General features: G+C 33.0%; 2 pseudogenes; one reads left to right on the forward strand and one right to left on the reverse strand.

Moving 5' to 3' along the window:
- LOC101033307 (elongation factor 1-alpha 1 pseudogene) overlaps positions 1–17,193 on the forward strand; it is a 303,417-nt pseudogene that overhangs the window by 205,348 nt on the left and 80,876 nt on the right.
- On the reverse strand, positions 6,747–7,532 carry LOC101050796 (ribosome production factor 2 homolog pseudogene; annotated as a pseudogene).

Raw genomic sequence — 17,193 nt, forward strand, 5'->3', positions numbered from 1 at the left:
TGTAACTGAATTACTGTTTGGAATTACTGGTCTTTGGAATTATTACCAGGGCTGCATTACAAAGAGATAAGGATCCAGATGGTGGTCATATTTCTGTTTCTTCGTAAGATAAGGTCATGTTTCCCTTCATGACCGATGACTAAAATACCAGTAGAACCAGCTTGACCTAACATTTTGTCTCTGAACTAAAACAAGGGTCTATTTGATAATTTTGGTTAAAACTAGAGTCAACATAAAATGTTCCAAATGACCTGCTATGGAATCCAAAATAAGTATTCCATACACTTATATTTAAAACCCTCCAAACACAGGCTTTTAATAATAATAATTGTCATATGTTTATAATCAAAATATAAAAATGTGACTACTGTATTTCATTTGACTTTTATTAGCTTCCAATCTTCAGATTTCAAGGAGTGAAATATATTTTTTTAATTGCATTTTAGGTTTGGGGGTACATGTGAAGAACATGCAAGATTGTTGCATAGGTACACACATGGCAGTGTGGTTTGCTGCCTTCCTTCCCCTCACCTGTATCTGTCATTTCTCCCCATGCTGTCTCTTCCCACCTCCCCACCTCCCCGTCCCTCCCCCATTTCCCCCCAATGGACCCCAGCGTGTAGTGCTCCCCTCCCTGTGTCCATGTGTTCTCATTGTTCAATACCCGCCTATGAGTGAGAACATGCAGTGTTTGATTTTCTGCTCTTGTGTCAGTTTGCTGAGAATGATGGTTTCCAGGTTCATCCATGTCCCTACAAAGGACGCAAACTCATCGTTTTTGATGGCTGCGTAATATTCCATGGTATATATGTACCACATTTTCCCTATCCAGTCTATCTTCGATGGGCATTTGGGTTGGTTCCAGGTCTTTGCTATTGTAAACAGTGCTGCAATGAACATTCGTGTGCATGTGTCCTTATAGTAGAATGATTTATAATCCTTTGGATATATACTCAGTAATGGGATTGCTGGGTAGGAGTGAAATATTTTTAACATATATGAATAAATAAATGTATATAAATATATGTACTTATCTATAAAAGAATTATGACAAATTTAAACTATTTACAATAGGTACAAAATTTTAGTTAATTCAGAATGTAACTTACATTATGTTTGGCACATAAATTAGATTTCTTGGTTTATTCTGCTTCTTCCATTAACTGCTCACATTTTAACTTTTTTTCCTACTTTGCTACTAATAGAAACAAGTAAAACATCATATGTTCACAGTCCATTTTTGCTTGTTAACAACTCTGGGAATTAAAATAGAGTACAATGAAGATGTACTTTTTTGAGATTTATTATAATAGTTTTATAAGCCATAGAGGTGAGTACTTCAGTCTTGATATTAGTCAATGAAATTAAATTAAAATGACTGGCTAATAACAGGGAAAAATAACACTTGGTTCATTGAAAGACCCGTTTTCTATAGCTATTGTCACAAATTATTGCAAACTCAGTGGCTTAACAAACACAAGTAATCTTATAGGTTTTTAGCTTACAGTTTTGTGAAATGGGTCTCACTAGGCTAAAATTAAGATGTCAGCAGGGCCTCATTTGTTTCTGAAGGATCCAGGGAAGAATCTATGTTTTTGTCCTTGCCAGGTTCCAGAAGTTTCTTATATTTATTGCTCATGGCTCTCTTGCTCCATCTTCAAAGCCAACAATTGTTGGCTGAGTTCTTACACACATTACTCTGATCTCCACTTCTGTAATAATTTTTTTCCTCTGGCTCTTTCTTGTGACTTCTCTTTCACTTTTAAGAACCATTGTGATTACACTGGGCTCAACAGGATAGTCCAGAATAATTTCCCCATCTCAAGATCCTTAATTATATCTCTTAATCAAGGCTCTTCTTCATTTAAGGTAAAATATACTTAACTTCTGGAAAGAACAAATATGAAGGCATCACATTACCTGATTTCAAACTATATTATAAGGCCATAGTCACCAAAACGGAATGGTACTGGAAAAACAGGCATCTAGATGAGTGGAACAGAATAGAGAACCCAGAAATAAACCCAAATACTTACAGATGACTAATCTTTGGCAAAACAAATGAAAACATAAAATGGGAAAAGGACATTCTATTCAACAAAAGGCACTGGGATAATTGGCAAGACACAAGCAGGAGAATGAAACTGGATCCTCATCTCTCACCTTACAAAAAAATCAACTCAAGATGAAGCAAAAACTTAAATCTTGAACCTTAAACTATAAATATTCTAGAAGGTAACATTGGAAACACCCTTCTAGGTATTGTCTTAGGCAAAGATTTCATAACCAAGAACCCAAAAGCAAATCCAACAAAAACAAAATTAAATAGGTGGCACTTCATTCTGAAAAGGTTTTGCATGGAAAAAGGAACAGTCAGCAGAGTAAACAGACAACCCACAGAGTGGGAGAAAATCTTTGCAATCTATATATCTGACAAAGGACCAATATCCAAAACGTACAAGGTACTCAAACAAATTAGCAAGAAAAAAGCCAAATGGGACAGACCTGGTGATTTAAGCCTGTAAACCCAGCACTTTGGGAAGCCAAACAGGTGGATCACTTGAGGTCAGGAGATCAAGACCAGCCTGGCTAACATGGTGAAACCCTAGCTTTACCACAAAATAAAAAAATAGATAAATAAATGCAAAAATTAGCTGGGTGTGGTGGTATATGCTTGTAGTCCCTGCTACTTGGGAAACTGAGGTGGGAGAATCTCTTGAACCCAGGAAGCAGAGGTTGTAGTAAGCCCAGATTGTGCCACTGCATGGCAGCCTGGGTTACAGAGAAAAAAATCCATCTCAAAAAAAATTAATAATAGCAATAATAATAACACTATGATACAAAGAAATGGTAGATTCATTATTATTACTTTAGTGTCCACTTTTAAACCTGGAAGTTATCTATGACACCTTTCTTTATCTGTCCCCAACCTTATCCCCTCAATTAACCAGTCTCATTGATTTTACCTCCTAAATATATCTTCAATCTTCTGCTACTACTACATTGACCTAACAGACTTTGTACTGAAAGGGCATTAAAGCCAGGATTATTACCTCTCCTTCTTAAGATTTAATGCAGTGAGTTAAAAAATTGATCATTGATCAAGAGAAATACAAGTAGTTCCCAGTCTAGGACAGAAAGAATAAAAATGAAAAGAGAAGTATAACTCTTGCCATTAATGATAATATAATATATGATTAATATTGAATAAACTAATATTTTACTATTTTGTGATATATAGGAAACTTTAAAATTATGTGGTCTCTCTGTGTTTACATTACTAAAGCCCAATATTAATGCAGAAGTTTCATTTTTTTAGAAATCTTGGTATTAATATTAATGAATTTTGATATGAAGATTAAGTTCATGGAAAAGGAAAGTGATACCTATTTTTACATGGGAAAAGAAAAAAAAATGTGAACTGAAATTTTTATTGTAGGCCTATTTTGAGAAAAATTAAAAACAACCTAAATGTTAAATGTGTGAAAATAAATACAATATACCTGCTAGATAAAATATAAGGTAGTGGGAAAAAATATACATCTTCATTTGGAGTACCTATCTGATCAGCTGTTCAGGCATTATAGAGGGTCTTAGGAATTTTCTTTTTCTGTGTCTTTTTTTCTTTCTTTCTTTTCTTTTTTTTTTCTTGGTGACAGATTCTCACTCTGTTGCCCAGGCTAGAGTTGAGTGACACGATCATAGGTCATTGCAGCCTGGATTTCCCAGGCTCAAGTGAAGCAATCCTCCTGCCCTAGCTTCCCAAGCAGCTGGAACTACAGATAAGTAGACAAGCTTGATAATTGTTTCTACATTTTTAGTAAAGACAAGGTCTTGCCATGTTGCCCAGGTTGGTCTTGAACTTGAGCTCTAGCGATCCTCCTGCCTCAGCCTTTCAAAGTGCTGAGATTACATGTGTGAGCCATTGCACCTGGTCGCTCTTAAAAATTTTCTACAACAGTAGCAGCCAGCATGGGATCTTGTATAGACTAAATGGGATATTGGATTTGGAAGTGACGCATTAAACTAAAAATACTGTTTATTACTGTTGAATGCTAAATTGAGTGGTACAGACTGAAAGCCTTGTTGGAAGAGTCTAGATAGGTAAGAGGAAATGAAAGTGAGAAGGCATTATTTCATAAATCATGAAAAGCCTGTACAAAGACAAAGAGGCTTGTTAGTGTAGGAAGAATGAAGTAACTAGAGAAAAACAAAAATCTATTCCCAGAGTCTTCCTCCAGATCCCTAAAGCTGTTCATTTGTCTTCTGAAGGGCTACAGTTTCTCAATCAGTCTCTTAGCAAAGACATTCATGTTGAGTAAATAAACTTGAATGAGACTAGCACCATCCATTGCAAGCAAAAGCAAAAAATAAAAGTAAGCTTTATGAAAATATAAATGCTTGTGGTCTATAGATTTGTAAATGGAAAGATTAAAGGTAAGAACAATCAGCCTTCCCAATAAGCAAAGAATAACAGTAAAAGGGTGGACACTTCAGGCTGAGAAACTTACTATTTATAGGAAAACCAAAAGAGGGAAATAAAGAAAGAAACAATTTAAAGCATGTGTCAATAGAATTGGTACTTCAAAGACAACAGGGATTATAAAAGATGATTCCATGATTTAGACCTCATAGAATAATTGAGTGGATTTGAATAAATAAGAAAAAGGATGAAAATAACTATCATCTGTTTCCATCTAGCATTGTTATCTCATTTTTTTGTAAATAAACAAAAAAGTAAGACAGTTTATTGTACATAACTGGGCTAGTCCACGCAGACAAAAAAATAGAAAGTTCATTTATCTCATGGTTTTTTAATAGTATTGTTGAATGAGAGGAGGAGAAGTATAAAGAAATGTTATTTTAAATGGAATGAAATGAAGATTTCCAAACAGATTAGCAGATTTTCAGATATCTGATATAACAGCAGTCACCTAAATCCCCAAATACCAAACTTGCTTGAAAAAATACACAGTCTCCCCTGCAAAAAAAATTGATTAAATAAATATGTGAGACTGTAATAAAATAGTATGTTAATGACATGTAAATGAAACATAAAAGTTTATAAACAAGCTAAAATGCTTATGAAAATTCAGTATACCATATCACTGGGCCAAAGGTGTATTGAAATGACATTATACACATGAACAAGTTTCAAAATGAGTAAGAAGTCTAAAGATTATAAAACAAATAGACAAAAATATAATGAAAATACTAAGAAACCATGAGTGACTTTCTCTACAATTTGAGCAAAATAGAATCTTTCTAAACATGGTTCAAAAACCAGATTCAATAAAAGAAAAAAATTGATAAATTTTACATCTACAAATAAAACCTTTTGATGTGTCAGTGATTATCAAAAGCAAACCCAAGATAAGAAAGAAATTAGGATCAGAGATATCATAACTAAAGGGATACAATTTTACAATATATTAGTAGATGTGAAACATTGAGGAAGAAAGGCCAAAACATGAAAAAAAAACAAAACAAAAAACAGGAAACATGAAAATAAATTTAAATAATAGAGATGTAAAGTGGACCTTAAAATATGGCTATATTTTTACTTTAAATAAAAATGCATATCTATACTTTTCTGAGTAATTTCTTAATTATCATACTGGAAATATTAAAAGTTTGACAACATTCTCTTGGGGAGGCTACAGGAAGCAATTACTATCATAAACTGCAGGTATTCATGCAAAGCGGCAAGTGCTTTTCTTTTTGGTGGCTGAATCAGCCTTGACCACCAACCGCCTTCCCCAACTACCCTGGAACAAGATTAGTTAGAGGAGCACAGGAGGGATTTTAGAAACCACCTTCCCCTTGGCATACCAGCAACTATTCAAAGCCACTCTGTTTTCATTATTTACTGAAAACTATGCAATCTTTCTTTAATATTACTTTCAATTGTATTTGATATAAGCAGCCCACTGGCCCATTTGTATTTCTGAAAAGCTGAATTTGTTTAGAAGGATTCTCAAAAGCCTTTTAAACCACTCTGGTTATCTTATACTTCTCTGAACTTCCATACTTAACGGACTACACAGTACCCTTCATGTGCTAGACTTTCAATATTAGCATATGATTTCTATACTTAAAAAGGCAAAATAAAATGTATGCAACATAATCTTTAGACTTTCATTTAATAAAGCTGACATTAGGAAAGATTTTTTTCTCACCAAATCAATGCCATTCTCTATTTTAAATCACACAAATTAAATTCATTTTCAAATAATCCCCTTTACAATGTGGTCGTGACTTTCATAATTAATCTTATTCTTAATAGTTTCCAGTTATATTTAGAAAACATATTAGACCATCATAAAACCATTTTATTTTAACTGGAGTCTGTTAACTTTTAGATTACCTTATAGCTTTCTGTACGTAGCGGTTACACTTCCTATAAAACTAAGCCCATTTTCTCTTCTCCCTGGGCACATAGCTATATTATATGGTTCAGTGTTCCTTGCAGAAATGTGACCATATAACTGAGTTTTAGCCAATGGAATATGAGAGATGTGACATGAGCTGCTTCTAGACCTAGCGTGTAAGACCATTAATGGATGATCCCCATGTCCTTTCCTCTTCTGCTTGCTTAATGCTGTCATCACTGTGAATTTGGAGGCCCTCTAAAAAGGTAGTAAGCCATGATGTGGAAGACTCCTAGATGCTCAAATCATCTTCTAAGTGGAGGGGAGATAACTGCCTATCAGGAAAAACTCGTTTTGAACTTTAAAGAACTCAGCATTAGTTACTTATTATTTTCCATCAATTTTTAAAAAATTCTTTTTGACTTTCTCTCCTGGTCTTCTCTTATCCTTTCTGCAGGTCACTTCTTCAACCCCTTCATTTTTCTGGTTTATAGTTTGCTAGGGTCTTGCTTCTGCATATGAATCCTTCCATAAGTTGTATCAAAACTATCATGGGAGATATTTTTCTTCTTTGGCTTGAGAGCTTTTGGCATTTTCACAGATAATTCATAAAGGTCATCGGATGCCAGACGTGTGCTCCTCAGAACCAGATCCAATGAGGGTCCCATCCCTTCCAATTCAATCCGTGGTGTTCGGGAACCAGATTTCTTCAACAGCAGCTTATAGCTTCGAAAGTAAATATTCCCATTCAGTGCAGTAAAGTGTGGAACATACTCTGATGCAGCGAGGTGGATATTTGATACTGTGGGGCCTCTGAAGAAATCAGTAAGAAGAGTTTTTAGTCTTTTATAATCTGTTACATCAAAATCATCACCAGCAAATATTAACATGGATTTTGTTCCCTCAGGACATTTACTGTTCTTAATGTCTTTTAGAGAGACAAAATTCTCAATACCTGATTCAATCATATACAGCACATGGTAGTCATACATACGACCTATGACTAGCTAATTTGGCCGCTTCTTATTGTGGGAGCCAAATATGAACAAAGAACAATCTGACTTCTTTGAAAAGAATTCCAGTGATGTCTGATCCTCAAAAGGTCTTGTAATATTTTTCTTTTTATACAGTACACCATATGGTTTTTTCAGTGCATACATATCTTTATATATATATATATATATATATATATATATATATATATACACGTATACGTATATACATATATATGTGTGTGTATATATATATGTATATACATATATAGAGAATTGCGTTTTAGGTTTTGGGGTACATGTATGTCACTGTTGCATTTGCATTTCTGCCTTTAATCAGTGTGGCATTTTCAATATTTTCATTGAGCTTCGGTTCACTCTTCTCAAGGAACCTCTTGGCTCTTTTCGTTTTGGGCTTTACAACTCAATCCAGAGAGTCCATTGCTACCGCTACCTGCAACTCTTAACTGGGTGAATGCCAACATTAGTTATTTTTTAGCAATCATGGATTTGGGGCTTCCTCTTATAGAAACTATCATTAACAGAATGAATACACGGCCATCGAAAAGAAGAAAAATATCTTACCAGAAAGTAAACAGAGATGTCTTACACACTGATTGGCACTAGATTATGCACATTGAATGAAGGAATGTTTTGGCAAAACTGTATTTTATTGATCTGCATTTTAATCCAAGTGTTTTGTCTTCAGCAAAGCGAGAAGAAGAAAAGAGATGGGACATAGGTGGAGGTAAAGACAGATAAGTTGTTAAAGTATAAGAAAATGATAGATCAGGTAGATAAACAAGAGTATGGCAAAAGAAACAAGGAGAATTAGTATTAATCACACTCAGTTAAGGCACTTTGAACTGCTACATTCCTTTCTTCCTACATCTCTTATGAGGAACATATTATTACAAATATAAACAATGTTGTCTTTTGCTTTTCACATTGGTTTGATGCCATATTTTCTTGACCCCATTTTACTCAGAAATATTTATGTCATAAGTCTGATTTGATAAATATTTTAAGTCTCAAGATAGCTAAAAGATTAAAACTGAAAAAGATTATGTTGTTCAAACTTTCTGTGAATCCCTGACAGGTTAACTTTTTATAGAGATTTGATTGATTTTTGAGTGAACTTTTAGTTGTCAGAAATAGATCTTCTGTCTCAAATGATGCCATGCAACCTTTATAACCTTTATATCTAAAAGTACTGTGCAACTGCTTTTTGATGATTTTCAAAGAAGTTAGGATTTGATGTGAAAATCAGAGATCTTTTTTTTTTTTTTTTTCATTTGGGGATAGAGAAATGAGGATTCTAAGCCAGTAATTGGCAACTGAATCATTAAATTGTCAATATTCCAAAAATTGTTTAACTGTTCAAAATATAATTTGAAATAATCTTTGTAGGAATTTTCAGTGATAAATCACTTAAACACACTGGCAATTATAGCAGACCCATGTGATCTCTTTACACATTTAAACTTTCCTTCTAAATAAGCTTTTAAATGCCTATGTAACAATTCTTTTACATCTAACAAATTATGATGATATTTAATCTATATCTATCAATGAAATAATATTTTCTTGATAGTATGTGGATTATAATACACTTACATTAGCTTATTTTAGAAAAAATAGACAATGGTAGAAACTTTAGAGAAATAGATTTTAATTTTCAGTCATCTAAGATCAAGACAATGGTCTTTTCTTGATATTGAGTAATGTTGAAGATAGTTTTTTTTTTTTAATTTGGAAAATAAATTTTGGAAACAAGAAAAGTATCTGCTTTTAGGTTCATGCTTAAAGCAATTTTCAGGAATTATAATACTTCAATACAACATTAACCTGACTTTTTTCTGTGTAGACAAAAGTAATACACTCAGTATTTTTCATACCAGATGGACAACTTTGGTGACAGATAAATTCGCTTCATTCTTTTGACTGTCAATATCTTATTATTCTGGCAACATCTATGAAGTGAAAAGCCTAACATCCTTGCATGCTACTATATATTTATCCAGGATTCTACTTGAACTTAGGTTGATATATATATATATATATATATATATATATAAAACCTATTCAAGAGAGGAAATATTCAGGTATTTAAACTTATAAACAAAACTAGGAAAACATGCTAGCAGTAAGTACTAGCAGTATTTGCAGTAAAAGCCAAAAATATATTATATAACAGAAAAATTTGTTATATCTATTATTTTTTGTGTTATATATTTCTGGACCCATGTTCCAGTTTTTAATTTTAATATTAGTTAACAATTTTGTACATTTACCAGGTACTCTCCATTTAATCTTGGCAACCATCCTATGGGATAGACACTATTGTTACATGAAATATAACAAATTTTACAAAAGAGGAAACTTTTTTTCTTAAGAAATCCTTTCTTGGAGTGCATTATATGCCATACATTATATTGAACATTGAAAAAATCACTTAATCCTAACAATTCTTTGAGGTAGGCACTTTGACTATCTTCACTTTAAAGATAAAAAATTGGGTTAAGTAAAAAAAAAAGTTAAATAATTTTTCCAGTATCATACAACTACTAAGTAGTACAGCAAAATTACAGACTCAATCAGTCTGGCTTCAGACTACTGCTTCAAACCTTCTTCTCAAATGTCATTTTTCATTTATTATTTCCCTCTATTATTTTCATTAAGAGGCTAAGGAACCTTTTTAGGCCCCATTTTTTTCTAATTTTCTCCATTTCCTCCATGAAATTTTAATAGCACAAATATACTTTTTAAGTATTCTATGTCTATATGTGCCTTGTGTATAAAAGAAAAAGATTTTGTTTATACCTCAGGAGGCAATTTTTGCACCTATTGGAAAGATAGCATTTCTGCTGTGGGGGTATGGCTTAGAGGGATGGAAAATAAATTTAAACTGAGGCCTCTATGTAATACCACCTTTAAACTCTAACAGAGGGGCCCCTTCCCTGGCTCCTACACATTAGGAAATCCTACTTAAGTCCTGTGTCCATGTCTCTTGCCATGGGGCAAGGAAACCAAGATACTCATGGATATACAATCCCATCCTTTACCTTTCAACTGAACAAAAAATGAGATAATAAGAATTTCCAGTTAAATTGGACTGGCTCCTGCTTCTACTTTGGCCAGAAGTTTAAGTTTAATACATGGTAGGATGTGCACTTCTGACCATAAGTGCAGTGGTTACAGGAATCTTTAAACAGAGTTTAGATATACAAGCTAGGATGTTCATATATGTGTGCAATAAGTCTTCTGTGACGCACAACACAGCAGGCAGAAGAAAAGTTAGTAGTCTATAGGCCAGGATAGGGGTTCCAGGATTCTTCTGGTCATTCTCAGTGTAGAACTTTAAGAAGTTTGAGAATTCTAAACTGGAATATTGTCTTTAAAAAAGAATGTTATAGGCCAAGCACGGTGGCTCATGCCTGTAATTTCAGCACTTTGGGAGGCCAAGTTGGCTGGATCACTTGAAGCCAGGAGTTCGAGACCAGCCTGACCAACATGGTAAAATATTGTCTCTACCAAAAATACAAAAATTAGCTACACATAGTGACACAAACCTATAATCCCAGCTACTCAACTGGCTGAGGCATGAGAATAGCTTCAACCTGAGAAGCTGAGGTTACAGAGAGCTGTGATCTTGGCACTGCCACTCCAACCTGCACGACAGAGCAAGACCCTCTAAAAACAAAAAGGAAGGAAGGGAGGGAGGAAAGGAGAAAGGGAGGAAGGAAGGGAAGAAGGGAGGGAGGGAGGGAAGGAAGAAAGAAATGAAGAGTTGGAAAGAATAGTATTTACTATTTTGTTAGCCTGATTTATAAGTTTCAAATACTGTGACACAGAGCATATAGACTTTTAATTGCACTCTTAAATCAGAAAAGAAGTGATCTTCCCTATCTAACTCCAGAAAAATACACAATCTTAATCCTTATGTTGAGTTGCTTCTTCAAATCCGGATGGAAAATGGGTTGATGAAAATAAATGCCATTTATTTGAAAAGTCTTTGTAAATTGTATGTGTAAGCAGTATACAAGAAAGCATGAGGGAATCGTTTTGTGAGCTCATGAGTGGTGCCTTTGAAAATAGTGTCTAAAATGGAGTCTATCTCAAAATTTCCTAGAACTATGGACTTTATTCTGTTCCACTGCTTTCTCCAACTATTTCTTGTTGGTAAAGAAATTCAGTGATTTTCATTTACTAATTAGTCTTTAAGGCATCACTTATGAGACTCGGCAAGGTTTCCTGTGAATTTCTGTTACTGTAATTTAGAAGTTTCAAGAGTTTTTATAGATATCCTATCATGTTGACAGTCTGTCTTGTTCAAAGCCTTCTTGCAGTTTAAAAATTACTATATTGTTGATCTTAAAAAGCTTCCAATTTTCAACGAAGCACAACTTCAAAAAAGTCAATATTATAGTAGCTCAGTGCTTAGCAATGATTTATGAAGAATAGAAAACAAACATAGTAAGAATAACCAGAGAGAATAAAAAAGAAAAGACATTCATACAAGGTCAGATTTTCTTGATAAATAGAGAATGTCCAACCAAAAAAAATCATTAAAAGTTGATACACATTCATTTTGAAAATGTCCTCTGAAATTTCTATTTACACATGAATAAACCCAACACCCAAATCCTCTACAGGAAAGCTGTATGCTTTGAGAAAAAAAAATGTTAATATAAAAGTTGTTCAGAAACTTTATATATTCTATTAAAAAGATTTCTATCTAATCATTTTAATAGCTTTTCCATTAGAACATTGTGATTTTATGAAGTTAAAATTAAGGTGCTGGTTATATCTAGCACTATGAAAATTATTCTTAATTCTATAGAGGGAAGCCCACTTGAATATAGAGTAAGATTTTAGCTGTTTTTGCCTGTAAAATCTCCTCACCAGAATGCTGCTAATACTTCTGAATCAGCCAATTTGAAAAATAGCTAATGTTACTTACCATGTTGCTAAACTGCTTGTGGATAAATGCTAAGCAAAGCATAATTGAGGTGATTTGTGTTACTATGTGTTATATGCATAGTGTTACTATGAATATAATATTTATTTTCTGATTATTTGCTGATGACTCAATTTAATAAATCTTTAAGCACATGGGAGAATTTGCTAAGTCTCACTTGTGAATGGAAAATGAAATAAAAGTAAATTCAGATGTCCTTGAAAAAGTACTTTAAGAACCATAGTGCAGTTACCTTTGGAGATGGTGTCATAGTGACATTAACAACATCTGACAATGCTGATATGTATTAATGGTAGATTCTAAATACAACAATAAATAGGACATGGTCCTTGCCTTGCAGTTTTTCATAGGCAAATTTCTGGTTATGGGTTAGTGATGTCTGGACTAAGCCTGCTGGTGTGTACAATAATATACGTGACTTTTGTGATCACACTCATTAAATATCCAAACACAATCATGGTAGTTCACATTCCATTAATCAGGGTCAAAAGTCACTTTGGAATAGCTTGATATTAAAATCACAGAAGTGAGATGCTGGTTATATTCTGTGAGGGTTACTATTGTCAACCAGATTGGACTGGAGGATGCAAAATGGGAAAACAGTGCTTCTTTAATTCTCCCTTTTCTTCTTTGAATAATGAATGCTTCTCATCCACATCATTATAGCCATTTACTTCAGTATCTTTTATATTTTGAAAACGTTACCTGACAGCTTCTAGTTACCAGGCATTTTCTCTGCTCCCCTTTAAGTTATACTCTTAGAAAATTTTCTACGTTCACATTCTTAACCTCCTCTCTTCCAGGTATCTCTCTTAAAGCCATTTAAAGTGGGCCTTTAATCCTCTACTACACAGAAACCATTCTAGTTAAAGGCATACTGGAATCACTATGTGAAATAGAACACCACCACAAAGGGTTTTATCATCTGGCAAAAAGAGGCTTTCATTTTCTGTCAGGTGTGCATTTAGATAGCCAGACCATTATAAAAGTATATTTTTGAAAAAATATGATTTATAGTAATGTATGGAAAGATAACAGAGAATATTCACAGTAGCATATGTGGCAGTAATAGGTTGGAAGCACAGCTGGTTAGTAAAGGCATTTTTGTCAAACTTGTGAATCAATCTACATACAAAGCAAACAGAAACAAGATGTTGCATACCTGCTTGAAGACTCTGGATATTGATTTTTGTTATTTCTGTAAAAATTAAACATTTAACAAAGCAAACAGATATTGGGTTCTTAGCATTCATATACAAAGAAAGATATTTTGTATGTATTCATACTGGTCGGAATTATCACATGAACTTTGGTATATTCATGGACATCTTAAATTTAGAAAAAATTTAAATGTTATATTTTTGTAAATTGATGCCTTTTAAAAAAATATGGAAAGACACAGTTGGAATGATACTGTTATTTATATTCTTTGATACTTATAATTTCACTTTTAAAAAATCATCACATATAAAAAATTAAACAAGGAAAATAAGAAATGACCAGAATTTCACTGCAAGATTATCTGAGGTAGCACAAACCTTAAAAAGGCAGATACAGACTAACATAGAAAAACAACAACAACAACAACAACAAATATCCAATAAAAGGGAGATGTTGGTATAATATGTGTGTATGTTATATAATATGGTGATGTCCATTCAGATGCAGAAGAAATATTTACACTATAGTTTCAAAGCAGAAATAAATAATGTGCAACAAATAATATAATTGTAATAAAATGGAATATTATTAGCATTTATCTTCTCACAATATTATTATCATTGCATTGTTTTATTTATAATTATAAAAAACCATACCATTGCAAAATTGTTAGATTTGGCACTTCAATTTAAAACATTTGTAGATTACATAAAATTTTACTTACATAGGGCTGTTTCTTATTTGGGTGATATGCACTTTGGTGATATTTTACCTTTACATAAATCTTCAAGACAGAATATTTAATACTCTAAATTTGGGGCTTGAATTATAATTTACTTTGGATGATGGAAAGAGACAAAATTAATAGTGTGCTAAATTTGAGCTTACATTGTAAGAGTCCATGAATATTTCCACTTGCCAATGTAATCCTCTGCCATTGCCTTGAGAAGAGTGTGTCATGAGTAGTTCACTGGGGCCAAGAAGGGACAGGCATGTAAAGCAGAGCCTTCCAACCTGCCCATATTACCTGATACATGGAACAGAGCCACCTCGCTGAGCCAATTAAAGATTAACCAAACTTCTTATAAACCTAGAGAGATAAGAGTAAGCTTGATCCTGAGAGCAAGTGTTGCCCCAGAAAACTGCATATGAGTAAGCATTATAGTTTTTTTAAGCCACTGAAGTTTGGGCAGTTTGTTATCCAAGCATTCATATAAAAATAGCTAACTGACACACATAGCTATTGCTTGCCACAGCAGGGAAGCACAAAACACAAATAAAAGTACCTAAAAGGAAAGTGCAGAATGAGTGCAGAATGAGATGAGGCAAATCAGTCAAAATGAGCCTTACATTTGAAAAATGGGGCTAGGTAAAACACCTGTGGATTTGAAAATGTGCTTACTGCAAATGTCTTTCTGGCTATGTTATAGACTTGTGATATCTTCCCTTTTTTGGGATTTTGGAATGCAGCATGAAGCTGAATCTAAAGTGTACACTTCTTGTGTTTTGTTTTTTAACAATAAGGGAACATGAACATGTAAATTTTTCATTTTTATAAGCTTTATTTTTTGGAGAAAAATGGAGTTAGGGTTTATTTCTAGGCAGCAAAACCATGTATAACAAGGTTTGTGAGTTTCTGTGATATGGTTTGTCAATAAAAAAGTTTTACAGTTAGTGGAGGTGGCCATTTGAATTTCATTAAAATTCTCACATCTTCATTTAAAATGACTAACATATTAACTTTTCTTATTTTTAAGACATGGGGCCTCAGTCTATTGCCCAGGTTGGAAAATCATAGCTCACTGCAGCCTCAAACTCCTGAACTTAATTAAACCTCCCAACTTAGCCTCCAGAATAGCTAGGACTACAGGTATACAACATTATGCCTGTCATTTTGTTTTTGTTTTTGTTTTTTTTTTTAATTTTCATTTTTTTGTAAAGACAAGGATCTCACTTTGCTACATATACTGGCCTTTAACTCTTTGCTTCAAGCAATCCTCCTGCTTCAGCCTACCAAATGGTTGGGCTTACAGGAGTGAACTACCATGCCCAGCCTTTTAAATTTTTTAAAGATTTTTCTGATTGACATAAAAGTATTCATTGAGTGAAAGAATGAATAACTTTATAAAACAAACTGGTGAGCATCATCCAGGATTGCTCATCATCCAAGAACTGTGAAAATAAGAGAATGGGAACAGTGAGTACCAAACTCTATAAACCAAACAATAGTTATAAAATTTTATGAAGATGCGATTTCCTTTGTTTCTTCATTGAAACTATGACTAAGACTGTCTTGGTTTACTATAATCTTAACAAGACCTAGCCAACTCTATATTTAGTCACCAGTCTTTGATAACTATAAACTGTGAGTGGAAGTAGAGTATTTAAATATATCTTGGCTTTAAAAAATAAATGTGTCTGAATCTAAAACTCTTTGTTGTAAGATTTTTACCTTTATGTCAAATATTATGCAACTCATTCATGATTTTATGGGTTTTTAAAAAACCTATCTTTATTTTTAATCTTGCCAAAGGAAAGGATTATCTTATATTTTAGGAACATCAGAACAATCCTAAGGATTATCTCACATTTTTAGGACATTTTAGCAATCCTAAAGAAAGACTCTTATAGAAAAGCATTTGTGAAGCCAGAGCATTTTTAGAATTGCAGAGATCCATCAGTTAAAAAAATGTTTTACTCTGTTTTTAAAATAATGTACAATGTTTCCTATAACATATCATACATAAAAGCTATCTTTAAACAATTTATGCATTTTCAAAGTTCTAATGACAGAATCCCCAAAGAGTGGAAAAAAGTCTAATAATGATTACTCAACCTTATAAAATTTTCATATAAACCTAAATAAATCATCTCCTGTAATAGTTTACAAATAAAATACTTTTCTATTTATCTATAACACATTTTTCTTTTTCTCTCTTTTGTAGAAAGTCTCATTAGAATTACTGGCATTTGTACTCTTTATAAAGTTACTGGATGTTCACTCTTGTAATAACTTCAGTAGATTTTTTTGTTTGTTCTAAATAATATACAATGCAATTATACTTTCATTTACATTCTACTTCTATTACTTTTAGCAACTCAGTGAGTTTCTTAATGTGATACAGTGTTATAAATGTGATTTTATAGTAGTTGATAAAATAGGGATTTTGTTGGCATACTTATTCTTTTCGATGTAAATAATTTTTCTTTATGAGTCTATTATACTATATGATGTTGTTTTCCTCTTTGTAAAAATTGTACTTTTAAAATAGGACATAATAAAGGATTCATTCATTGTTCTACTCATGTGCAACTACCCTTTTAAAATATTATAAATATGCATATAGTCATCACATTTAAAATTTCTTATACAAAATTGGATTGATATTCTTTATAAACTCGAGTTTATAAAGAGTTAGTAATAGAAAATAACTTTAGGATTGAGTTATTCTGAAATTTGTTAAATATTTGAAGCCACTGTATTAGTCCATTTCCTACTGCTGTAAAGAAATACCTGAGACTGTGTAATTTATAAAGCAAAGAGGTTTAATTGACTCACAGTTTCACATGGTTTGGGAGACCTGAGTAAACTTACAATCATGGCAGAAGGGAAAGTCGGCACCTTGTTCACCAGGTGGCAGGAGCAGGAAAGAGTGTGTGAAGAAGGGACTGTCAAACAGGTATAAAA

Source organism: Saimiri boliviensis, chromosome 6 (assembly GCF_048565385.1).
Source record: "Saimiri boliviensis isolate mSaiBol1 chromosome 6, mSaiBol1.pri, whole genome shotgun sequence".
NCBI lineage: Eukaryota > Metazoa > Chordata > Mammalia > Primates > Cebidae > Saimiri > Saimiri boliviensis.